At 33.8% G+C, this 27,817-nt stretch overlaps 1 protein-coding gene across 1 annotated transcript in view; it reads left to right on the top strand.

Annotated features, from left to right (window-relative positions):
* Nucleotides 1-9,033: 9,033 nt before the first annotated feature.
* The window catches only part of ZSWIM2 (zinc finger SWIM-type containing 2), a 121,050-nt gene continuing 102,266 nt past the window's right edge, over nucleotides 9,034-27,817 (top strand). The window contains exon 1 of the mRNA XM_045868388.3: nucleotides 9,034-9,119. The gene's annotated coding sequence lies outside the window, so the exon portion shown is untranslated. The remainder of the gene's footprint in view (nucleotides 9,120-27,817) is intronic.

Here is a 27,817-nt window from a genome sequence, read left to right as displayed (position 1 = left end):
ATCATTAAAGGGACTTTTCTTCATATTGGTTATTTACTCTACATCATTATCTTTTTGTAAATGTGTGTCATGTGTTACTCTTTAATAGCTCTCTTAACTCTCAAAACCTAATGATACATATAATTATGTTTTGATACAGAATTTGGTGTGAAATGACACGAATTGTTTATTTTTCAGTAAAATTGTGCTATCACAATTCTATAATAATTCCCAGGATATTTAAAGTCCAATATCTAAAACTTCAGAGTCCAGTATATTTTGTATCTAAAATCTGCTCCCAAAATGTTATTTTTCCTTTTATTATGATAACATTTACTAATGTAGCTTTAGTAAACATTAGAGAATTTTGTCCCCAACATATCTATATGCATATTCTCTACATAACCAAAAAAAACCCAACTATGATATGCATAGAAGTTCATATAGCACCATATTCTTATTTTCCTTATCCAAGGAACCATGTTTCTTGATTCAAAATCCTTGACTATATACATTGCTTACAGTCTTATATTGCTTATTTCCCTCTGGTCTCTGGCCATGTAATGGCCATATTTAAGATTCAAAATCATCGTGAGAAATGCTTAATTATATGATGAGAGAAGAATTTAACTCCTTGCTCTCTTTCCATTCTGTCATTAGTGACAGTTATCAGCAAACATTCCAATTTTTTTTCACTCAACAGAGAATCCTACTTATAATTGCAAAACCTGTAGCTGAAACACACACACACACACACACACACAGTGAGAGAAAGAGAGAGAGAGAGAGAAATTGTTGGAATAGAAAGATTATATAAAAGTCTTTTTTTACTCAGATTATTTTCATTACTTATTCTGAAAGAGGAGGTTGAACTTGAATGTCACTCTGTCTTCAGTTCCATTGAACAGTAATGTCCTTATAGAAATTCATACCTTGCTTGAAAGTTATCACCGAAACATTGATGTTTCCATGCATCTCATTACTATAAGACACTTTGTTATGATTTTATTCATTTTGCCATGTAAGACTTTGAGATGTAGTAGAAAATGAGTCATTTCCAATGTGTTATCCACATAATATCCATCTATTATATGGCAATGTGGGATTTTAAAAAGGTAACAGTCCTGAGAAGTAACATTGCAGAACAGAACCCAACAGGTTATCAACAATATGTGCTTTGGAACCATCCCTGTCTTCGTAACAGTGTCTGTCCAAATCCTTATATGAATTTTCTCTTGCTGGTCTGATGCTATTGGAATCCCACTGAATGGTATAGAGACTTTCTTAAGGCAAGCTGAAGAAGAGGAGACATCTGCCCACTGTCATGGTAGCCAGTAATGCAAATATATAGCCCTCACTTTGCAGTGATCAACCTTATGCTAACGAAAGGAGCCCTTAAATAATCAGAAAGCTGTAGATCATCTAGAGTTGGAATTTACCTAACCTAGATATTTTTCACATAAAAAGACCATTAATAATAGCTGTATAGCCACAGTTCACTTCATAGTTGGATACTTACAGATTTGGCCAAATCAGAAGATTTAAAAAACTGAAAATATTTTATTGATATGATTTTCTGGTTTCAAGTCTGTGATAAAATTGTGTGATAGATACACTGGCATACATTTCCATCTAACTACTCATGTATAATTTCAAAAACAACAGTCATAGCTATCAGTGAGTAGCATGAACCAGTCAGGATGTAAAGCCCTTTGAGTGAAACAATCTCAACTTCAGTCCTTACAACAACCTTATGAGGTAGATATGATTCCTTCTATAACATGAGGAAATTAAGACTTAAAAAATTTAAACGAGTTTCCCAACTAGGTAATGTTGGCTGGAATTCATTCGAAGTCTGTTGTCTTCAAAGACTACAGCATTAAACACTATGCTTTCCTGGTGTCTGGAAATGAAATCAACCCAAGTATTTAAAGCTCAATATTTAAAAATATCTAATGAAGCTTAGCTCTGCTCCTGTGTCTATAAGAGGTACCAAAAGTTAGAAAACAAGCTACAATGCAAAATGGAAAGGTTTGTCACTAGGTTAAGAGCTTCTGGTATTCAGGGACACATATTTACAGTAGACAATAAATATCTGAAATATTGAATAAAGTTATGCAACAAACAGCAAATTTTATCCTCCTACTCTGAGACACAGTGGCGCAGTGGATAGAGCACCACATTTAAAGTCAGACAAGTCTTCTCTCAGCCCCACCACTTAGCAGCTGTGAGATCTTAGTCACGAAACTTAAACTATTTGCCTCCATTTCCTTAGGGAATCATAAAACCTATTTCCTATTTTGTAGTGAGGATTAAGTGACACAATGTGCACAAAGTTGTTGACACTCAGAAAGTCCTGTGAGTGTTATTATTTCTAAAAATGACTTTCAAAAGTAAATTGTGGGAAAATTTTCTCCTAAAATTTAAACATTGAAAACATGCAAAGTGTTTTTTGAAGACATACATATTTTTTAACTCTCTTGCCTGTATATATGAACTAAAATTGGGTTAATCAATTTTCTCATCACAATGTTATTAAAAAAAAAAGATGGATTTATTTGTTTTAGAGAGAGAAAGAACTTGCAAGTGGGAGGAGGGGTAGAGGGAGAGAATCTTCAAGTAGACTCCCTGCTGAGCGTGGACCCAGTGCAGGGCTCATTCACAGGACCCATGAGATCATGACCTGAGACAAAACCAGGAGCCAGTCACTCAAGCAACTAAGCCACCCAGGCACCCCTCATCACATGTAATTTTAATAATATATGACTCCAACCTTAACAGGCTACATATGTTACCAAACTACAAAGGCAAATATAGCTTAATGAGGATATTTGAACATATTTTAATCTATACAGACAGCTGTTATGGTAAAAGCTCCTAAAATATTATTCACTTGAATGGCTATATATTTATAGTAATTTTGTTTCAAATATGTCTTACCTTTAGAAAAATATTTTATGAATTCGGACACCTAGGTGGTTCAATCAGTTAAGCGTCAGACTCTTGATTTCAGCTCAGGTCATGATCTCATGGGTCATGAGATCAAGCCCCAAGTTGGGCTTTGTGCTAAGCCAGGAGAATGCTTTTGATTCTCTCTCTCTCCTCTCCCTCTGCCCCTCCCCCTACTTGCATGCGGGCATGCACGCTGTTTCTCTCACTCTCTTTCTCTCTAAAAATAAATAAATAAATCTTTTAAAAAAAGAAAATTATTTAATGAAAACTTTTGATCTGCTGAAAAATGTATTCTGAACCACAAAATTTTCACCAATTCTGTCTTTCAAATTATAATCTCAATTATAAGCTAAAAGTATTCCCCTAATCCTTTAGTCCATTCAAAACATTTTTTTTCTTTTCACATTTTTATTCAAATTCTAGGTAGTTAACATACAGTGCAATATTGGTTTCAGGAGTAGTTCAGTGGTCCATCACTTATATACAACACTCAGTGCTCATCATAACAAGTGCCCTCCCTAATATCCATCACCCATCTAGCCCATCCCCCACCCACATCCCTCCATCAACCCTCAGTTTGTTCTCTATTGTTAAGAGTGTCTTATGGTTTATTTCCTTTTCTCTTTTTCCCCCTCCCATATGTTCAACTGTTTTGTTTCTTAAATTCCACATATGAGTGAAATCATATGATATTTGTCTTTCTTTGACTTATTTCACTTACTATAATACACTCTAGCTCCAACCATCGTTGCAAATGGCAAGATTTCATTCTTTCTGATAGCTGAGTAATATTCCATTAGGTAGATAGATAAGATAGATTAGATAGATAGATGATAGATAGATATCTCTACATTCATCAGTCAATGGACATTTGGGCTCTTTCCATAGTTTGGCTATTGTTGATAATGCCGCTAGGAACATCGAGGTGCATGTACTCCTTTGAATCTGTACTTTTGTATCCTTTGAGTAAATACCTAGGAGTATAATTGCTGGATCGTAGGGTAGTTCTATTTTTAACATTTGAGGAAACTCCATACTGCACCAGTTTGCATTCCCACCTACAGTGCAAGAGGGATCCCCTTTCTCCACATCCTTGCCAACACCTGTTGTTTCTTGTGTTAATCTTAGCCATTTTGACAGGTGTGAGGTGATATCTCATTATGGTTTTGATTTGTATTTCCCTGATGAAGAGTGATGTTGAGCATCTTTTCATGTGTCTGTTGGTCATCTGGATGTCTTCTTTGGAAAAATGTCTATTCATGTCTTCTGCCCATTTCTTAACTGGATTATTTGTTTTCCTGGGTGTTGAGTTTGATTCTTTATAGATTTGGGATACCAACCCTTTGTCAGATAGGTCATTTGCAAGTATCTTCTTCCATTCCATTGGCTGCCTTTTAGTTTTATTGATTGTTTCCTTCACTGTGCAGAAGTTTTTATCTTGATGAAGTTCCAATAGTTCATTTTTGCTTTTGTTTTTCCCTTGCCTCTGGCAGTGTGTCTAGTAACAAGTTGCTATAGCCAACGACAAAAAGGTTTCTGCCTGTGTTCTCCTCTAGGATTTTTGTTGGTTTCCTGTCTCACATTTAGGTCTTTCATCCATTTTGAATTTATTTTTGTGTATGGTGTAGGAAAGTGATCCATTTTCATTCTTCTGCGTGTTGCTGTCCAGTTTTCCTAACACCACTTTTTGAAGTGACTGTCTTATCTCCATTGGATATTCTTTCCTGCTTTGTCCAAGATTAGTTGACCATATAGTTTTAGGTTCATTTCTAGATTTTCTATTCTGTACCATTGATCTATATGCCTATTTTTGTGCCAGTACCATACTGTCTTGATCATTACAGTTTTGTAATATAGCTTGAAGTCTGGAATTGTGATGCCTCCAACTTTGCTTTTCTTTTTCAAGGTTGCTTTGGTATTCAGGGTCTTTTGTGGCTCCATAAAACTTTTAGGATTGTTCTAGCTCTATGAAAAATGCTGGTGGTATTTTGATAGGGATTGCACTAAAAGTGTAGATTGCTTTGAGTAGTATAGACACTTTAACAATGTTTATTCTTCCAGTCCATGAACATGGAATGTTTTTCCATTTCTTTGTATCCTCTTCGATCTCTTTCATAACTGTTCTATAGTTTTCAGAGTACGGATCTTTTACCTCTTTGGTTAAGTTTATTCCTAGGTATCTTACAGTTTTTGGTGCAATTGTAAATGGGATCGATTCCTTGCTTACGTTTTCTGTTGCTTCATTATTGGTGTATAGCAATGCAACAGATTTCTCTACATTGATTTTATATCCTACAACTTTGCTGAATTCATGTGTTAGTTCTAGCAATTTTTTGGTGGAGTCTTTCAGGTTTTTTTACATAGAGTATCTTGTCATCTGCAAATAATGAGAGTTTGACTTCCCTGCCGATTTGGATGCCTTTTATTTCTTTTTGTTGTCTGATTGCTGAGGCTAAGACTTCCAGTACTGTGTTTAAAAGTAATGGTGAGAGTGAACATCCCTGTTTTGTTCCTGACCTTAGAGGAAAGCTCTGTTTTTCCCCACTGAGGATGTTATTAGCTGTGGGTCTTTCCTATATGGCCCTTATGATATTGAGGTATATTGAGGTATATCTATACCTACTTTGTTGGGGGTTTTTATCAAGAATAGATGCTGCATTTTGTTAAATGCTTTTTCTGCATCTATTGAGAGAATCATATGATTCTTATCCTTTCTTTTAGTAGTGTGGCATTCACCACATTTTTACAAAGAATGAAACATACACCTGAGGTAAAGTGACTTGCTCAAGGTTGTATCTGTTTCTGACTTTTTATCTAGGGCCATTGTCATCATATAGGCTCCCTCCCTTTTTCTTTCTGTCTCCTTCTTTTTTCTTTCTTCCTTCCTTCCTTCCTTCCTTCCTTTCTTTCTTTCTTTCTTTCTTTCTTTCTTTCTTCTTTTTCTTTCTTTCTTTCTTTCTTTCTTTCTTTCTTTCTTTCTTTCTGTCTTTCTTTCTTTCTTTCTTTCTTTCTTTCTGTCTTTCTTTCTTCCTTTCTTCCTTTCTTCCTTTCTTCCTTTCTTCCTTTCTTTCTTTCTTTCTTCACCCAGCTTGGGGCTTGAACTCATGACCCTGAGATCAAGAGTCCTAAGCTCTTCCAACTGAGCCAGCCAGGCACCCCAGGCTCCCTCCCTCTTTAGATGGCCTTTTAAAAATTTTTTTATTTTGAAATAATTGCACTTTCAGAGAAACTTGAGAAAATAGTACACAGTCTGGTATGCCTTTCACCCAGATTCTCCCAGTGGTGCCTTTATGGAACTGTAGAACAGTATTGAGACCAGGAAATTGACATTGGTATAATACTGTTAACTAGACTATAGATGTTACTCAGTTTCACCATTTTTTACATGCACTCATTTCCATGTGTGTGTGCATGTATGTGTAGTTCTATGCAATTTTATCCCACCTATAAAGATGCTTTTGCTAATGCAGGGCATGGTAGGAAGCACTGAGAGCTGGATGACAGAGCCAGAATGCCTGGACTGCTTGTTTTCTTATTATAAGTTTTCATGTCTCATAACTCAAGTTCTTCTGGATTTGACATAATTTCTTTTCTCCCCTGATTGGCAAATAACTAAAGATTTTGAATGTCAAGTTTCCATTCCATGAATAAAGAAATTAAAGCAAATGGGCTGAGCTTAATAGTAGAAAATCAGTCACATTATTGAAGGCTATCATCTATATTATGCAAAGGAAAGCAATTAGATGACGACATTTTCACACATGCTTATACCTCCAGAAAGAGGTATGTGAGTCAGGCTTTTGTGGAAAGCACAGTGCACAAGTTACTAATGACCTAAGATTAGTATCTGTTTCACATAGCATAAGAGAATAGGTGGGTCTTAGGTGGTCTTGCATGTCATACTTAATACACTTGATAGTTTCCCTTGTGTTTCTTTCTGTTGGATGTGTCATAAGAAGATTGAGTCAATCTATGTTTGGCTTTTGCTATAAATATCTAAGCTGATTTTATGAAGGCACATGTTGGTAATAATATACTAACTGCCTCTTACAACACTAGAAAAAAATTGGATTATTTTGAGAAATGTATTTTTATAGATTTGATCAAATGTTTAAATGGCAATATGTTTTATTATTTAATAATTACTTACAGAAAGGGTTTCTTAGATTTTCCTTTTCTAGACATATCATCTAGATCCTAGATAAATTAAAAGATATTTACAGTGTTAGTTGCTATCATGAATTAACAACCCAACTGAAGACTATAAATTTATATTATACATATATATATGTTTACATATTTTAATGTAAAAATCAACCAGTTATTTTATGTTATCTCAAAGACTTAAGAACTACTTAAACACAGTGGATGAAGTCTAGGGAATTGTGAGGTTAAATTTCAAAGGCATTGATCTAAAACCACTTTTGAGACTTTATCTCATTGAAATATACTTTAATTATACAACTATCCTGTAACAATATAAGTTTTTATTGTGTTTTTGATAATGGTGACTTTTTTATTAATATCTAATTGATAATAAATTAAGGAAATACATGCAAAAAAATCTTTACAGAAATCCATACCCTCAAACCAAGAGAAAATCTGATAAATGTAGGTTTCTTTTTTCAAATAATTAATTTTCATCAACTAATGATAACTTCAACAAATAAATCAAGGATTTAATATACTATTCAGTGAGAAAATGGCTTTGCCATGAAAAGTATTTTCATCCCCATTTTGCAATTTAGAATGAAAAGCTATTATTACCAATTCAAATGTTTTTAAAAACTTCCACTTATTCCTTTACATTTTCATTAATTTAATAAGTATTAATTGCATACCTACTATGAACCAGGCATTGGGCTAATTCAGAGGAATACAGTGGTAAACAAGAAGACAGAGCCCTTCCCTCAAGAAGTTTTAATCTAGTAAGGCAAGAAGAAAAGAAAACATGTTTGACAGCATTATAAACATTTATTTTCAGTTGGTCCTTAATCTTTTTTGAGATTATTAATTGCCCAATTTTTCTAATTTCTTAGAACTCCTATATCTTTAAGAGCACAGTGCTTTTATTTTTTTATTTTATTTTTTTTTAAAGATTTTATTTATTTGACAGAGGGAGAGACAGTGAGAGAGGGAACACAAGCAGGGGGAGTGGGAGAGGGAGAAGCAGGCTTCCCGCGGAGCAGGGAGCCGGATCGGGGGCTCGGTCCCAGGACCCTGGGACCATGACCTGAGCCGAAGGCAGACGCTTAACGACTGAGCCACCCAGGCGCCCTGAGCACAGTGCTTTTAAACAGGTTTTCATTTTTTCTATGATCTTGCAATGGCTATGGAATTTTCTATCAGTTATTTCTATTTGATATATGATTATCAAATATAATTAATTGATATATAAGAATTTTAAATACTTTTACACTATGTGCCAAAAATGGCTATAAGATTAAAAGTCTATACACTTTTTTGTTCCTTATTTTCCAAAAACTTCATTTTCCCTGAACTTTTTTTGTTAACATTCTATCTTAATAGTGGCAAGGAAGAAAGTTCCTCTATAGGAAATTCCCCTCCATTTTACTGCTTCAATTCTTTCTCTTCCAAAACACTCATTTGAAAGCTTGGTCTATGTGTGGAGAGGTTATGAACTCTTAGTAGAGGTAGTGAAACCTGAAGTCATGCATATTTAAAATAATATCAAAGACATAATCAAAGCTATTAAATTTTTTGTTTAAAATTTCTAGGATCGAAATTTTGCTTAAGGGCCATGCTGCTAACATATTCTTTTCTGAAGAAGTGTCATTAATTGTGACTAATATTAACCTGTCAACTTGGGACTTTGAAAATAAGACATTTTGGTGATTTTTATTTCTTTTGCAGTTTGTTTTAGATCAGAGCTTCCATTGATAGTACCTATGACCACATCAGATGGGGAAAGGGTGATAAATGGAGAGTGATAAAGTCAAACCAATAAACACAGGAAAAAATTTTCCATCTGACCTAACTCATCTCTCTTGAGAATATTGAGCCTCTGCTGAGTCATTCACCCTATTGGAAAGCACATTCTTGCTTTCAGACATCATTCTTTTTTTTTTTTTTTTCAGACATCATTCTTAATGACATAAGGGTGAATGGACGTGGTCCTTCCACTTAAAGGTGTTCTACATTGAAATCTGTGCTCTGATAATATAAAGGTAAGAGGGCTTAATGGTCTGATACACACAAACCCCACAACTCATCATGTTTCTTCTGACCTCAGAAATCCTAAGGCCATCTTTATTCCTGTCTTTTGATGTTGCCTTTAACCTAATTGATAATGACTACCCAACCCTGTTTGCTACTTAATTTCTTGCTTTTGTCTCCTAACCAACCATGTAAATATGAATTCTGATCTTGTTATTTATTTCTGGAGCCATTTCTCTCTATCACATTAAATGTTAGATTCTATTTTAAGCATACCCTTTCTTATTTATGATACTTTAGACTCTATCTTGTCCCTAAAGATGTGTATATTGCCTGACTGGCTTCTTTCTTGTGTCTTTTCTTAACTGCTAAACAATGAATGGCATGCTCTAAGTATGATACGGAAAAATATTTCATGTTTGTCATCTCTGAATTCACACACCGATAAACAGAATTCCATCCTTAGCTAGCTGCTAAGACATTTTTGAAGATAGGTTAAAATCATAAAAGAAAATATACTTTAAAATATAATTTCTGATAACCTCTCAGTTCATCTGCAGATCATAATACTGAGCACATAACAAGGAAAATGGGAATTCATGATAAATCTAAATATTTGTATTAGCTTGGGGTTAAAGAAGGAAATGTAATAATATCTGAAGAAGACAAAAAAAAAACCTATTTATAGACCATGAAAACTTATGCTGAGAAACTTACGATGCTTTATCTGTTCAGTGTGCTTTTCTGTGATATAAGCGAAGTCCCTAGGATGAGTTTGGCATAGTATATACAGTCAGTAGATATTTGTTGAATGAACAAATAAATCATTGAAACACTACATTTAATGTCAGTCATCCACTAAAGTTTTGTTTGGGTCATTTGAACTTTGCTTCCATCTTCTGAGAAGCTATTTTTTATAATCTGTAAAGACCATTGCCAAAGGGAGAGAAAAGAAAGAAGAAAATCTTTTAGAACCGGGTCTTGTAACCATTATTTTTTTTTTTTTATTTCTAGGATCTTTTGCTTAAGGGCCATGCTGTTAACATTATTCCTTTCTGAAGAAGTGTCATTAGTTGTGACTAATATTAACCTTTCAACTTGGGACTTTGTAAATAAGACATTTTGGTAATTTTTATTTCTAGCTAGAATGGGTCATGCACCTTATGGTTTTTCTTTTCTGTTTTGTCAGGATAAGAAACATAAATATTGATTTTTTTCTTAAGCTTTTAATTTGTTGTTCTGCAAAAGAGGACTTTGAAACTTAAACTATTATTAATTTTCCAAGCCACAAGGAAATAAAAACATTTAGCCACAATTTTTAGAAATCCACATATTCAGCATTAGAGAAAAAAGAGTGGGGTGGGAGGCAGACAGAGAGAGAGATTCTGGATTCAAGTCAAGGTATTGAAAAATTATGAGTTATCTGAACAACCATAGCATATAAAAATTAAACTGGTAAAAATCAGTGATTGGGATGATAATATACTATTTTATATCTTTTTAAATGAAACCAATTTTTTCTTGAATATTTCCTTTCTTCTATGTACTTTTTATTACCAGTGCTACTCTTCTACTGTTGTTACTCTTTGTCCATAACTACCATTAGCTTCCCTTCCTCCATCCTCACAAAATCCAAAATGACAATTAAGTATAGAGACTATGGTGGGGGAAACCATTTAAGATACCCCCACTTAAATATATTATTCAGTTGAAGTATTCTTACCATCTTAATATATTATAAATATATAGGTAAATATTACATCAATTTAACTCAAACATTCTAACTGGAGTTCCCCCAGCCAGCCTACTAAGAAAAGAGAGCACAGTTTCCGTCTTTGCCTAGCAGTTTCTGGGACATTTGCTAAATTGTTAAGAAGTTAGAGAAGCCATGTAAAATGTTTTACTTCATGCAAAGAAAATAGAAGAATTATATTTCAGTCAAGCAAGGGGAGGTTTTTCTAGGCATGATACCAAGGCAGAAACCATAAAGGTAAACAAAGATAGATGAGATGTCACAAACATTTAAAATTTCGGAGCAGAAAAAATGATTATGTCAAAAGGGAAATACCCACTGCTCTGTCACATAATATTGATGGATATATGATTGTTATGATTTTTCTGAAGTACTATTTAATTATATTGATGTAGTTTCAGATTCAGGTATAGACTCAGAAAAAAGATATTGATGGATAATGGTGTAGACATAGGTATTAAATTAGACTCACCCTGTACCCCAAAAATTCCACTTCCAAGAATTTATCTTAAGGGTATAAGACTAGCAAGATAAAATTTATGGATTTTCATGGAAAAAAAATTTACATCAGGAAAATTAACCTAATATCCAAGCAGGGTGGATAAGCTAAGTAAATATGTATACTTGCATTGAGCAATAGTCAACTATAAAAAATGTTGATGTAGTTCTGTGTTTTTATACATCTATATTATATTATTTTGTTTTAAAAGGTCCTAAAATATGTAAATTGTATCATTCCAGTTATCTATTTAAAAAGATATTTATGCATTTGTAAATGTATGTACATAATAAAAATACTTTGAAATAATAAATACCAAGATGCAAATGATAGTTATGTCTGATTTGAAGGTTAAGTGATTATTTTCTTTCCTATTATGCCTTTCTAAACTCTGATTTCTTCAAAGAAAAGGCACTGAAAGTTCATACTGAGAAAAAAATCAAACAATGCAAGCGAAGTCAATGCTTTGGAAAGCAATGGTCTCATAATGGATTATATATCTAAGTTCCTTTCTAACATTTTTATTATTCTAAGATAAAATATTTTGCTACTCATTAATCAGGAATTGATTATAACATATCTCAATTTATGATTGCAATATCTAAAATTCATACTTAAAAGATAAACTTATGTAAATACTTTAAAGTGCTTTTGATATTTGAATTTCTTAATAATGAAACAAGTTCTTCAAATCATAGCCTATAAAGCATACCTAATTTTTTCTCCCCCTTCATTTGTCTTCTTCCTCCTCTTTCCCCTTTTTTGTCTCTTTTTTGACTATTCTGCAACTCTCTATTCCATAATTGTCCTATGATTTCATTAAGTCCTCAATGAATCTCTAAATTTACGGCATACAGAGATTTCTGAAATTGTGGAATATTTATGCTAACAAATTGAGGATAATAAAATACTTAATAATTCTACATCCTTATGGAATGTGAAATTTCAATAATATTTAATATTAATATTTTAATTTTTTCTTTAAATCTTCAAACTATTATATACTTTTTTTTATAATTATAATGCATTTCTCCAGAGTACTTTTCCAAAAGCATTTTTCATCCAGTAATTAAATACACTCACAGTGGGTGCCTGGGTGGCTCAGATGGTTGGGCATCTGCCTTCAGCTCAGGTCATGATCCCAGGGTCCTGGGATCGAGCCCCACATCGGGCTCCTGGCTCAGCGAGGAGCCTGCTTCTCCCTCTCCCTCTGCCTCTCTCCCTGCTCATGCTTTCTCTCTCTCTCTCTGTATCTCTGTGTCTCAAATGAATAAATAAAATCTTTAAAAAATAAAATAAATTTAAAAAAATAAAATAAAATAATAAATAAATAAATACACTCACAGAGCATGGCACAATTCTTTTTTAATGCAAGCTTCTTAATGAAAAATTATAATATCACTATTACCAGTTCTTAAATATAATAGCTAGATATTTGCTAAATATCAAATAATTTGCATTCATCCTCACATTTCATCTCCTTTCCCCTACCTTAAAGATAAAGAAACTAAGGCTCAGAAGAGCTTTATAATTTGCCAAAATTGGATAGTTGAAAATTTTTAAAAAGTCATGTAAGATTATTATGAGATTATTTTTGGAAGAAATATTATAACCCAGGTGTCTATAATAAAAATTATCAGATTCCCTTCAGGATTCTATTTGAGAAAAAAGGAAATGTCAAATGCTCAAATTTTAAAACTTTAAACAAAGTAGTGTACAGTGGGAAGACCCTTCTAAATAGCTTCTGCTCTCTATTTTTGACTAAAACCTTGACAGAAAGTAATCTTTATTCACAAAATAAGTTTGGGTAATTGTATGTCAACTCAACCCATATCTTAGAAGAGGAACAAAAAGTCTCAAATGCTTTCCTTCTCTCTTACCAATAGTGCTGCCAAGGCTGCCAACTTCTGTGAGAAAAAAAGTGTGGAGCTTCCTGAAAATGTAAAGAAGAGTCAGGCATGGCTGACTGTTTTGCATATGAACTGTTTTGCTTCATAACAATGTCAATTTCATGTATTTTAATTTCTTTGGAAAACTGTCTGAGTAGGACATAACTCAGAGGGATAGATCAACCAAATGAGATTAGGAAAGATGCACAGAAAGGTTTTGGGTTTTTTTTTTTTAAGATTTTATTTATTTATTCATGAGAGACAGAGAGAGAGGCAGGGAGCCCAATGCAGGACTTGATCCCAAGACCTGGGATCATGACCTGAGCTGAAGGCAGGTGCTTAACTGCCTGAGCCACCCAGGTGCCCTGCACAGAAAGGTTTTTACACACAAAATCTCCCATGGACACAGTCTATAAATTAGAGTCTTATTTGGACTGGTCGTTTCCTCTTCTATAATGAAATATTTTCCTGGCAGATTAATTCTACCAGTTATTACCATCTTAATTTCAATTGCTTACTGCATGGCTGAGATAAACAAACCTGAGAAATAGGAGTCTGATAAAATAGGGAAGAGTAGTTATAATTGAGAACGGATAATAGGAGGAGATTACTAGTGATTAAAGTGGTAAATTTTAAACAACTAAAGGACTTGGTAATGGGGGATTGAGGGGAAGTTCTGGGAATAAAAGAATAAGATCAATAAGGCATGTCCAGAAGATAAGTGAAATTTTACCAGTCAAATTTTTCCATCACGCAATCTTGCTTAAGGCCCTGGTGGCAGTCCTCTCATTTTACCCCAGTCTCAAAAAACTTCCAACTCTCTGTCCGGTCACTTATCCTCTAAGAACTTTTTCCAACTATATCTCTTCCTCCTCTAAATAATTAATATTTCCTATTAATTTTCATCATTCAAAATACCACTATTTGATACTCTTAAATAGTTGCCTTGTGCACAAGTGTGAGCCATGGCCCTGGAATATGAGGGTAGGAAAACCAGGATGCTGAGAATGGTAAGGGAGGAGCACTCACTCTCCTAAGAGCCATAGGGTCCAAACCTCGGTGACACAAGAGCAAAAGCCTTAGAGAGAAGCCAACAAAGGTCAAGCAAACTATCCAAAAGAGTCATTAGTCCTAATCTGATGAAGAGAAAAAGAAACTTCCTAAATCAGTGAAAAGGAAATAGCCTGGGCATCCAAGGAAATCAAAAAATTCATGGAGAGTCATCAGGGACAGAGCTAAGACTCTGAAATAAAGAGTTGACAGTAAGAAGTGATCACCCTGGTCTGGCTACTTAGTTACTGTTACATCAGTTTTGCTCTGCTTCTTTCATTAGATTGCAAGAGACTATTCCATGTGAGTCTTATTGAAAAATCCTGCTATTCTTTTTCTAAGAGTGAAGAAGCGGAAGCTGAGCAACATTTAGGAGCCACTAACACAAGTGGTAAACCTAGAAAGGGAACGAACCAGGAATATAATCAGCACCAAGGTTCCTCTTACCTAGTTTTTTGATTTATAAATTTCTTTATTTTTTAAATTGCCTTTTCCACCAGAACCACAAGGTTGAACTAGAACCAACAGAAATTCATTGCTATGTCCCTTTTCCTTCTGTCAGCCCTCCCCATCTCCCCCAGTGCCCACCCAGTAAGTTTTCATTACCCAATTGGATAAAAATTTCCACTACAAGTATAAGATATAGAGGTATAAAAGTAGGAACAAGAGAACTAATTAAAAGACTCAATGTAAAACTAATAGAAGAGAAATCTCAAGGAGCAATCAGTTAATGCAATCCCCTTACTTTACATAAGAAGAACTTAAGGAAAATTTAGGTAATGTGATTAAACTAAATTCTAAATCTCTTGGATCCTCCATAAAAAAAAAAAAAATGTCTCTAAGAAGTTGTTTTAAAATCTTAGTTATCAAAAAAACATTTTCACTTGAAAGAAATTGGGGCACCTGGATGGCTCAATCAGTTAAGCAGCTGACTTTTGATTTCAGCTCAGGTCATGATCTCAGGGTCCTCGGATCAAGCCCTTTGTAGAGCTGTGCGCTCAGCAGGGAGTCTGCTTGAGATTCTTTCTCTCCGTCTGCCCCTCTTCATGCTTGTGTGCACTCCCTCTAAAATAAATAAATCTTTAAAACACACACACACATTTTCACTTGAAACAAATTAAGTACATAATGCAAATAGATTGAAGACATTTTCTATAAAAATAGTGACAACCAATGGTACACCTCAGTTAGGAGCCAGTTATTGTTCATTATGCTATAAGAGAAGGCCAGGCACACACACCACTTGGTTGGCTCCCTCTGAATCTAACTCTTGAATAAAGGGTGGGGGGTGGGTAGCGGGGCGCAGAATTCCTTGAGATGAAGTAATTTGGTCCAGTTAGATGCATACCACGTAGATGCAGCTTTAAAGTTGCTGCAAATAAAGAGGTCTAACTGGGACAGTTTCAGTGGAACAAGCTATAAAAGCTAAGGTCTACATGATACCTGCCTGTGGGAAAAAAGGGAAGGGAAGAAAAAGGTCTAAATCAGCCCACCTCACACCTCAGATGACACAGTAGTCTTTCTTGTGAATTCTTTTTTTGTCCCCATTAGTTCACCATTGCGCATTTTCCTTCTGAAGTACCTGACGTCAGGGGTGAGTTCCAGCCCTGCACTGATGAGGAGAGGATTAGTCTGAAGAATAATATGTGACTTCACTCTTCCTAGTGCTGAGTTTTTCACGCCCTTCCTCAAAGGACTGCCAAGTGTTTGTGTCTTCCAGGCAGATCTTTAAGGACAGAAACAATGCTCATCTTATTTAGAACTACTGTCACTATTATTTACTGATATTCATAGAAGAATTTACATCTCAGAATATGTACAGACATGTGGCAACAACAATATAATGAAATGGGGAGGGATTTGTATCCCCACCTGAGGAGCAGACTGAGAGACTAACGTGTCCAAGGGGTATGATGTCTCCCCAGGAGAGGAACCAGGGCGAGACTACAGATAGCTCCCTCCTGATTCTCTGCTTTGCTTCTCCTGAGGTCAGAGATGCCTGTACAAAGACAATGAAATAGATGCTGCTTGTATTAATATTAAAACAGCACAGAAAACTAAAAGAAAATAAAAGGGAAAGGAAATAATTTGTTAGGAAAATCAGTGGTGTCTCTTTGCTCTTTTTTCTGAATGATTTCTAGGATTAAATCACTCAACTAGGTAGAATGATTTAAAACTTGCAGGATGTTGTCTAACACCGAGCAATCCTATATAAAACGGGGGCCGGTGGAGTGCTTTCATTCATGCTGTTTTCCCAGTTTTCTCACCCTTAAGTCAGGAACGGACAGAATGACTTATGTCAAGCCATAACAAAGAACTTTTGAAATTTTACAAAGCATTCTAACAAATCACCTCACTCGCTCCAAACTATAGCTGCCTCTGAATGCAAATGCCACATTTATCTTAAGGATCCAGATATCTGAAGAATAGTAAAGGTCTGCTCAGCATTTCTTTCACTGTAGGAAACTGTAAAATTCCACAGACACACCATACAATGCAGTCTTATTTAGAAAAGGAAGAAAAACCAAAGGCATGAGACAATATATTATTTGTTTTTAGTGTTTCTTACACTCAAATTATTTGACTTCAGGCTGCAAGAAGCAAAGAGAGATAACCCCATATGAAGCTCCTCCTAAACTTCAAAACTCTGTTAAGGATTTGAAGACAGATGTAGGATGTCTGCTGGCTTTGATAAGAAACTGTAAAAGAAAAGACAGAGCCTTAGGAAGTGGAAAGAAACACAGTGTATTCATTACCCAACTTAGTAAAATTATGATAAAGAACTGTTGCACTATTCGTGTTAGCTAAAACTCTTAAATACAGAGCATATATCTTTGTTTTAGCAGTAGTCTAGGTTTTAGTAGGACGAGTAGAAAGGCTTTTTAAAGATTTTTATCAAATTAAAAAGATATAAACTTTACTTCTAACGATGTTAGTACTTAATCATTGAAAGAATAAATTATGTGTGAGACAAGCTATAAAAAATTTCATTTGAGGCTTTCTTTTATTAAAAAGCGGTATCTTTAAAAATAAACTTCTCACCAGGGATTATGCTGAGCGTACACTTCAAAGCCTGTTTCTCTTTGATAAGAGCCAGAGACAACTCATAATCTAATTGTCAAGGGTTCTTGGAATTCGTTCCTAACCCATTCATTAATGTACTAGAAATATTTATCGAATGACTACCATGAGCCAGGCACAGTGATTGTTATATAAAGACCAAAAAATGTGTCCGTGTTATAGTACTGATCTCTAAAGCTCTCTCTGTCAACTTTTGCTCTAGCTCTGAATTCTTGCCACTCTTCACTCTGCATTGATAAGCAAGTGGGGAAGAAAGCAGCAGGATTTATCTGTCCGGAGAGCCTGTGTAAATTACTCAAAGTTACAGCAGTTTTCTTTCACATTTGCAACTTACTGAAGGCGACAGCCTAGAATAAAGTCAAGGTCTTGATTTTACCCTGTTTGATTTGCACAGACAATAAATAATTCTCATTTCTAAAATCAAACTATATAACTTTGGGAATTTTCTACTTTACCTGATTGTATTAGAATTGTGCATGATTCCTCTTTTTATTACAGAGTAATTTATTTGCTGCATTGCTTTCATATTTTGATTACTTCTTTGAACTTCAGAAAAATAAAAAATTTTATGAACACAAGATTTATGTGCCTTATTGCCTTAAGGAGCAAAACAAATGCTAAACATGTCATTAAGTATAGATAGATCTAAAATTTAAATTTAAATATAACTTTAATGCATACTTTTATAATATAGTATAGCTCTTAAATCATATTAAACTTCTAAGAGCAAGTTATCTACATAGTTTAAGCTACTTGACTTTTCCAAATTTGAACTGATTTTTTGCTTTAACTTAATATTAAATCAGTGTCTCTACTAAAAATGGTATAAAATCACATTCCAAATTAAACATCTTAAAACATTGACCTGGGAACCAGGTTAGTAATTCATTAACATGGAAATGCTTTTAATATTAATTATTCTAATCACGTGTATTTTGTTTAAAAGTTTTAGGTTCAGAGACTCACAAGAAAATTGGAGTAGATCTGAGTGCTACAATTTATTTTAATTTTATTTTTGAAAAGTGCCTAATGGAAATATAGAAATAATAAACTTTCTAATAGAAAGACCCTTTTGGTTTAGTGAGACTAATTAAATGTTTAAGCCTCACCATTTTTACTCACATTTTCCTGACATGGGTTCATTTTTTAAAAAATCTCTCCAAAGAAAGATATAGGATATTTGGTTTGGAATAGCAAAAAGCAGAGTCCTCTGGAAGGGAAAGACAAGGTCATGGCCATAAATCTGGTTTCAGAAAGGCAAGAAAGACTTTTGTAATGAAGGCTTATGTTTAAGGAAGGATTCTTAGAGAGCAATTATGTGGAAGAGAAACTCTGTAGGTAGAGCCCATTTTTTTCTTGAGAGCCAGAATGTATTTACCCTGACCTGTGTTAAAATAGAACCTCTGGTTTCTAACCTGTCTTGTGGCAGTTGTAGTTCTTCCAAAGAATTTAGGCCTCTCACTTACTCGCAGAGGATGCTTCAGTTATGGAATCTGAGTTAGAGTTGTGTCTATGATCTTTGATTTTTCTTGCATGAAAAAAAAAAATTAGTTCCTAAAGAGATTGTCTATGATCATTCATATAAACTTAATCTTGTCAGAGTATCAGTTGTCTCTTTCTCTTCTCCCAGACTACTTAGAATGGGGACAGAAGCCTGAGGCCAAAGGGACGTAACATATTTAAATCAGACTGATTGACGAGCATGCCAACTGTCATGAACCTCTACTCTCTTTGTGCAGTTGATTTAATTAATGAACACTTTAACTCATGTCAATAGAAAACACTTAGAGGCTCAGCCCATATAGCTCAGGTATGCACTTTGAGAGAGAAGTTAGTTTGGAACAGTGAAAGAATAGGGAATAGAAAGGTGGCTTGGCATTAATTTTGTGGCAAAAGCTCCAAATTCTAATACCACCTTCCACTTGAAGCTGAGATACATGAGAGAGGCACTTACCAATAAAGAAAAATTTTGTACAGAATTTTTCACAAAAATTTTGTTAATGTGTTCTGTTGTTCAAGTTATCAAAGCTAAAAGTTTCTCTTTGAGGCATCACTGCATTAGTCCCTAGATAAATAAAGAAAAATGTACCTGGCTAGTATAATGCAAAAATAAAAGAAGTTAATGTTAAATCATGAATAAATATGTACTATCTTAGAAATTGGAGCAAGAATATATTCCCAACTTTCATAACATTAACAGCATTATGACTGTCAGGGGTAGTGATGAGTAAATTATTTTCATACTGATACATCTCAGGTGTGCTTATGTTCCATCAGATCAATATAAAAAGTCTAATCCATATAATCATAAAGATTATTGCCAATGGCATGCTAGAGAGTCATATGAATAGCTCATCTCAGTAAGGAATTAACCCTTTTTTAAAACCCTCAGTTTTTTAATATGAAATTCAAAAATTGCCCATATTAAATTTAATATGAAACTCAAAAATTGCCCATATTAACCCATATTAAAACCCTCAGTTTTTTAATATGAAACTCAAAAATTGCCCTGATTCTAAATTAGGTATTGAAAATCTGTTGGGGGGTGCCTGGGTGGCTCAGTCAGTTAAGTGGCTGCCTTCAGCTCAGATCATGATCCCAAGGTCCTGGGATAGAGCCCCACGTCGGGCTCTGCACTCAGCGGGGAGCCTGCTTCTCCCTCTCCCTATGCTGCTCCCCCTGCTTGTGCTCTCTCACTCGCTCTTTCCCTCAGATAAATAAATAAAATTTAAAAAAATCCATTGGGAATTCTTTCAAAGAATGAATACCTAAAGGTACTCTAATCCAGACAGGCAAACTTAACATGTTTCAGAAGCTTAAACAACTTAAAACACTGAAGTTTTCTTATACAGAAGAACTATAAAGTATTTTGTTACATAGAGAAAAATTAAATATCTGCTTTAAAAAATAAAGTCCTAAAACTCGAAGTATATAAATGAATGACTACATTTATAAATAACAATTTGAATGTTATTTTATATGTAAAGTAATTGAAAGCACATCATTGTGAGATGATTAATTTATGTGATTTTGTATTTGTTTAGTCAATTAACTAGTTAATTAGTTATGCTTCTCCAATTAAAAAAGATAATGTGTAAAGACTTAAAGATATCAAACTCTTCCCAATTTGTGGAATCAGATAGACCAGGGTTTCAAAGTTCCTCCATAATTTATTATGCAACCTTAGAAAAACTACTTCGATTCATTTAAAATGTTTCTTCAACTGTTAAGTGGAAATAATATCTACCTCACAGGGTGGATTAAGTAAAATACCAGATTAAGCACCTAGCACAATACCTAACCTATGGTACACTGAATACTAGATAATATTAATAATTATAACTACTAACCATCATATGCTAACTACAAATGGGGTTGGCAAACATGATAAATTTCCTTGAGGAGGTAGAAATTGAGCTAGACCTTTAAAGGCAGCAATATTATAACAGCTACTAACATAAAAAGTGCACATAGAATATGCTAAATCAATGTTTATTAAATGGCTGGGTTAATCTGGTGCTTTGTGGAGTAATGAAAACTGTTCCCCAAAAGAAGCTGGTCACAGAAGACCACTTGTTTTATGATTTCAATTATATGACATGTCCAGAATAGGCAAGTCTAGAGACATAGAAGTAGATTAGTGATTGCTTAGAGTTGGGGAGGGGGTTTGAAGGATGATAGCTAAAGGGCAAGAGCCTTCTTTCCAAAATAATAAAAACATTCTAAAATTGATTGTGGTGATGGTTGCACAACTTTGTGAATATACTAAAAACCAACTGAACTGGGGCGCCTGGGTGGCTCAGTTGGTTAAGCAACTGCCTTCGGCTCAGGTCATGATTCTGGAGTCCTGGGATCGAGTCCCACATCGGGCTCCCTGCTCAGCAAGGGGTCTGCTTCTCCCTCTGACCCTTCCCCTCTCATGCTCTCTGTCTCCCATTCTCTCAGATAAATAAATAAAATCTTAAAAAAAAAAAACAACTGAACTGTACACTTTAAATGGATGAATTGTATGATATATGAATTATATATCTCAATAAAGTTGCTCCAAAGAAAAAAACCTGTTTATTAGAGGATCTTACTTTTCTGTTCTTCCATAATATGGACAGAGTATTTGTGAGTATAGGCTCTCCACCTATGCAGAATGGAGTTCCTATGGTGTGGCTCAGTGGGGAGGAAAGGACTAAGTGTCAGAGACCATAGCTATCATCCTTCTGCCCTGAAATTCTTTTTTCGATAGGCACAAGAATTTTTCTGGGCATCTGCAGTTGAAATGCATCCACTATAAACAAAATATCTTAAAATGGTAAAATGTATTGGCATAAAAGAAAAAAAATTCTCTCTAGAAGAGGTGATATGTTAAAAGCCTTTGAAGCATTTATGTTATTCAAGAGTGACCAATGGGTCTAGAGCCTAAGGGGGTAAAATACAGTAAGATTAACAGAAACTGTGAGCTGGAATATAAGAACCAGAATAAAAGATAAAATTTAATTCAAAGATTTGTTCAGTAGCTCTTAGGACTTAAACTGCCTTCGAGATGCATTAAACCCAAACTATCAAAATTCATCAAGTGACAGACTGGTCGACTAATGCCAATGTGCCTATTTGTAGGCTGTGAGGAAAATCACCTTTAAGTTGTTCCTATCTTAACTGTGGCCTTTCTATCATCTATCTATATATGTAAACCATTTAACTTATTGCTAGAGACATGATTAACTGATTTCTCTGATTCCATAGCCCCTAATTTATTCCTTTCAATTGTTTCCTTATTTAGATTATATAATGTTCTATTTACATCCTAATGGTGCATATTAATAACACAGACATACACAGAGACGTACCCAGATGTTTACATAATGTCAATATAAACTGAGAGGAAAATTACTGAAAGCTTTGTGTTCTTATTAAAAAGTGTAACTCATGAAATACTCCCAATGGATAAAGCAATAGGCAGAACACTTTCCAGTCCACTACCATAGAGCTAAGAATTTACTCTGATTCTTGGGCAGTTGGACATGAAATCTATTCATATTGTGCTTTAATAAAAAAAATAAGGAGTTTATAAAAAGTCAAAAAATAACATTATCTATGCAGGAAGAGTTTCTGAACAGAAAAGTGGAGATCTATCATTTACTTAACTTCCAACTCCTAGAAATTCATAACACTCATCCAAACAATAAATCCCTAAAGCTACAAAACGGGGATGTGTGTGTGTGTGTGTGTTTTAACAACATATCTTATTTGGATACAAACAATATTTAACAGCCTCTTATATCACTAGATACAGAATAAACATATGATTTACTTTAATAAATTTCTAAAAGAATTGTAATAAATTCCTAATAGAATTAGAACTCAAACTTCATAATTTTTAAAATATAAAATCATCTTGACCTTTCAACAGAATCTAATCTCAGATGATTCAATTTATTTAATCCTGCCAAGATGTAACACTCTACTAGAGGAAAAGATTTTCCAGAGGAAGGAACAAGCTCTAAAGGTTATAAAGCAACAGAGTAATTTTTCTAAACTTATTTCTGAGATGTTTAATTAAATCAAAACACAGCTTTAATTTTCCTCATGTGATATCTAAGGTACAATGGTTATGGAAAGATTTTATGGACAAAAATAAGCTACCCAGCCAAAACATGCATAAATCAAAATTCAAATAATTCTGTCATCCTGCAAACAAACATAAATGCTCACCTTATAATGTGAATTAAAGATTATAATAAATTTGCAAATGATCTTAAAAAAATTAACCACTCACAAAAATATTGATGTCCAACATCCATAATGAATGTATATCTCATGACTATAAATTTTTATCATTTAGTTAAAAAGTGAATGTTAACTGGAATTTAAATAAAAATTTAAAAATACAAATATATATATAATACTATTATATATAAAAATAAAAAACAATAATGCCTCAAAAAAAGTGAATTGTTATTTTCCAAATGAGTTAAATATGCAGTGTGACTTTTACCAATTTATGCATATACTCATAAACCAACAGGTATGAAAAACAAGTTAGCAAAAACACAAAAAATAAGATTGCTACTAACAGGCTCACTAAAGGTAAGGACTAAAGTGTGGCTTTCCCACCCAATAATGAAAGGAGGCTGAAAAATCGGGAGGATCTTTGTTCTGCTACTTAGGGCAAATAACGGGACAAAGACTTAGCAATGCAAACGAAAACTGAGCTGAACCCATCTAGCCCTGTGTGTGGATCTGTGGTGTCTCCAACATCACTTAAGAGCAAGAGCCCAAAATGCCATTATATAATCTCATTTTGGGCCGAGAGCCTGAAGGGTGAGTGGAAACAACCACAAAACCAGTGGGAATGGGAGAGGAGGGGAAAGAAGGGCGGAGAGAAGAGGAAAGAAGAGAAAGAGAAGAGAGGGGAGAGAGCGATAAAATGGCAAAAAGAAAACTACCACACAAAATGAGCCTTCAATCTTAAATTCCAAAAAAACCATAAAAGTTAATGCTAAGAGAGACATTCAAAAAACAAAAAAAATTGTAACAAATTCTAGATATTAATTTTAGGGAGCAGACTCATAAAAACTTTAAAACAACTGTTTTTGGTGCTCAAACAGGCAAATTAAAGAATATAGCCATTTGAGTGCTAACACCTTTTCAAGATCCTGATTTCAGTTATTTTGGGGAAATACCTAGGAGTGAGATTCCTGATCATATGGTAGTTCTATTTTTAATTTTTGAGGAACTTTCATACTATATTCCATAGTGGCCAAATCATTTTGTGTTTCCACCAACAATGTGCAAGGGTTACAATTTCTCCACATACTCCAACAATACTTACTGTCTTTTTGTTGTGGTTGTTGTTAATAGACCCCTGATCTGTGTGAAGTAATATCTCATTATGATTTTGATTTGCATTTCACTAATGACTTTGAGGATCTTGTCATATACCTGTTAGTAATTTATCTGTCTTCTTTGGAGAAATGTCTATTCAATCCTTAGCCCATTTATTTATCAGTTTATTAGGGGGTTTTTTTGTTTTGTTTTGTTTTGTTTTAGTTGTAGGAGTTCCTTATATATTTTGGAGATTAACCCCTTATCAGATATTTGGTTTGCAAATGTTTTCTCCTATTTCATAGATTGCCTTTTAGCACTCCTGTGTTCAATACAGCACTATTCACAATAGCCAAGATGTGGAAACAATCCACATCCATTGACACATGAATGGGTAAAGAAAGTGTGGTATATACATACAATAGAACACTATTCATCCTTAAAAAAAATTTCTGCAATATATAACAATATGGATGAAACTTCAGTACAGTGTGCTAAGAGAAATAAGCCATTCACAGAAAGGCAAATACTGATCATAAGAAATTCCAATTCACAGAATCAAAGACTGGATTGATGGTTGCCAGAAGCTTGGAGGAGGAGAAAAGGGAAATTTACTAATCAATGGGCATAACATTTCAGTTTAAAAACATGAGTAAGTTCTACAGATCTGCTGTAGAACATTGTGCCTATAGACAATAATGTACACCTAAAAATTTGTTAAGGGGGTAGATCTCATATTAAGTATTCTTACCACAATAAAATAATTTTTTAAAAAGAATACAGCCATTTAAAGCACAAGAAACTTTTTCTTTTTTTCTTTTTTTTTTAACTGATACGTAGTTAACATACAGGGTTATATTAGTTTTAGGTATACAGTATCATAATTCAAGAATTCTATACAATACTCAGTGCTCATCAAGATAAGTATACTCTTGAGCCCATTTATATATTTCACCTATCCACCTACCAACCTCCCTTCTGGCAACCACCAGTTTCTTCTCTGTATTTAACAGTCTGCTTTTTTGTTTGTTTGTTTATTTCTTTGTTTGTTTCTTAAATTCTACATATAAGTGAAATCATATGGTATTTGTCTTTATCTAACTGACTTACTTCACTTAGTATTATACCCATTAGGTCCATCATGTTGTTGCAAATGGCAAGATCTCATTTTTATGTCTGAGTATTATTTCATTTTATATATATTCATTATATATAAATTATCATATATATCATATATGTATGAGATATATATGTACATATATATGTATATATATCTCACTTCTTTATCCATTCATCTAGGGTAGACATTTGGGCTGCTTCCATAGCTTGGCTATTTTAAATAATGCCACAATAAACATGAGGGTGTATATATCTTTTCAAATTAGTGTTTCTAATTCCTCTGGGTAAACACCTAGTAGTGGAATTATTGGATCATATGGTATTTCTATTTTTAATTTTTTGAGGAAACTCCATACTGTTTTCCACAGTGGCTGTACCAATATACATTCCAACAGTGCAGGAAGGTTCCTTTTTCTTCACATTCTTGTTAACACTTGTTATTTCTTGTCTTTTTTATTTTAGCCATTCTGACAGGTATGAGGCAATATCTCATTGTGGTTTTTGTTTGCATTTCCCTGATAATTAGTGATTTGGGGCATCTTTTCATGTATCTGTCAGCCATCTGTATGTCTTCTTTGGAAAAATGTCTATTCAGTTCCTCTGCCAATTTTTTAATCAGATCTGGGTTTTTTTTTTTTGGTATAGAGTTGTTTAAGTTCCTTATATATTTTGGATATTAACCCCTACTGGATATATCATTTGCAAATATCTTCTCCCATTCAATAGGTTGCCTTCTAGTTTTGTTGATGGTTTCCTTTGCTGTGCAAAAGCTTTTTATTTTGTGTAGTCCCAATTCTTAATTTTTTGTTTGTTTGTTTGTTTCCCTTGCATTAGGAGAACTATCTAGAAAAATGTTTCTATGGCTGATGTCAAAAAAATCACTGCCTCTTTTCTTCTGGGGCTTTATGAATTCAGGTCTCATGAATAAGTCTTTAATCTATTTTGAGTTTTTTGTGTGTATGGTGTAAGAAAGTGGTCCAGTTTTATTTATTTATTTATTTATTTTTGCCTGTAGCTGTACAGTTTTCCTAGCACCTATTTGTTGAAGAGACTGTCTTTTTCCCCCATTGTATATGCTTTTTTTCTTTGTCATAGATAAATTGATCATATATGTGTGGGGTTATTTCTGGACTCTCTACTCTTTTCCATTGATTTATGTGTCTGTTTTTGTGCTAGTACCATACTGTTTTGATTATTACAGCTTTGTAGTATATCATGAAATCTAAAATTGTGATACCTCCAGCTTTGTTCTTTCTCATGACTGCTTTAGCTAATCTGGGTCTTTTTTGATTCCATACAAATTTTAGTATTCTTCTAGTTCTGTGAATATGTTGGTATTTTTTTTATAGGGATTGCATTAAATTTACAGATTGTTTTAGGTAGTGTGGACATTTTAATAATATTGATTCTTCCAATCCATGAGTATAGACTATCTTTCCATTTGTTTGTGTTGTCTTCAGTTTCTTTCATCATGGTGTTATAGTTTTCAGAGTACAAGTCGTTCACCTCCTTGGTTAAATTTACTCCTAGGAATTGTATTCTTTTTGGTGCAATTGTAAATGAGATTGTATTCTTAATTTCTCTTTCTGCTATTTCATTATTAATGTATAGAAATGCAACATATTTCTGTATATTAATTTTGTATCTTGCAGCTTTACTGAATTCATTTATCAGTTCTAGTAGTTTTTTGGTGGAGTCTTTAAGGTTTTCTGTATATAGTATCATATCATCTACAAATAGTGAAAGTTTTACTTCTTTCCTACCAATTTGGATGCTATGTATTTTTTTCCTTAACTGATTGTTGTGGCTCGGACTTCCCTAGTACTTTGTTGAATAAAAGTAGTGAGAATGCACATCCTTGCTGATCTTAGCAGAAAAGCTCTATTTTTCACCATCAAATATGCTATTAGTTGTGGCTTTTTCATATATGGCCTTTATTATGTTGAGAAATGTTCCCTCCAAGCCTACTTTGTTGAGAGTTTTTATCATAAATGGATGCTGTACTTTGCCAAATGCTTTTTCTGCATCTATTGAGATGATCATATGGTTTTTATCCATTATCTTGTTAATGTGTTGTATCATGTTGATTAATTTGTGAATATTAAATGATTCTTGCATCCCTGGGAAAAATCCCCATTGATTATGGTGAATATTTTTTAATGTATTTTTGGATTTGGTTTGCTAATACTTTGTTGAGAATTTTTGCACCTATGTTTATCAGAGAAAACGGCCTGTACTTCTCTTTTTTTTTTTTTTGGTAATGTTTTAGTCTTGTATTGGTATCAGAGTAATGCTGGCTTTGTAAAATGAATTTGGAAATTTCCTTCCTCTCCTATTTTTTTGGAATAGTTTGAGAAGAATAGGTATTAACTCTTCTTTAAATGTTTGGTAGAATTCACCTGTGAACACATCTGGTCCTGGGCTTTTTGTTGATTTTTGATGATACAGTTTTATTGCTAATAATTAGTCTGTTCAAATTTTCTATTTCTTATTGGAAATAGA

Source organism: Mirounga angustirostris, unplaced genomic scaffold (assembly GCF_029215605.1).
Source record: "Mirounga angustirostris isolate CCGP_5_RB_7025 unplaced genomic scaffold, mMirAng1.0.hap1 SCAF_3, whole genome shotgun sequence".
NCBI classification, from domain to species: Eukaryota; Metazoa; Chordata; class Mammalia; order Carnivora; family Phocidae; genus Mirounga; species Mirounga angustirostris.
Note: the sequence above shows the minus strand (reverse complement) of the source record. Positions and strands in the feature narration are given on the sequence as shown.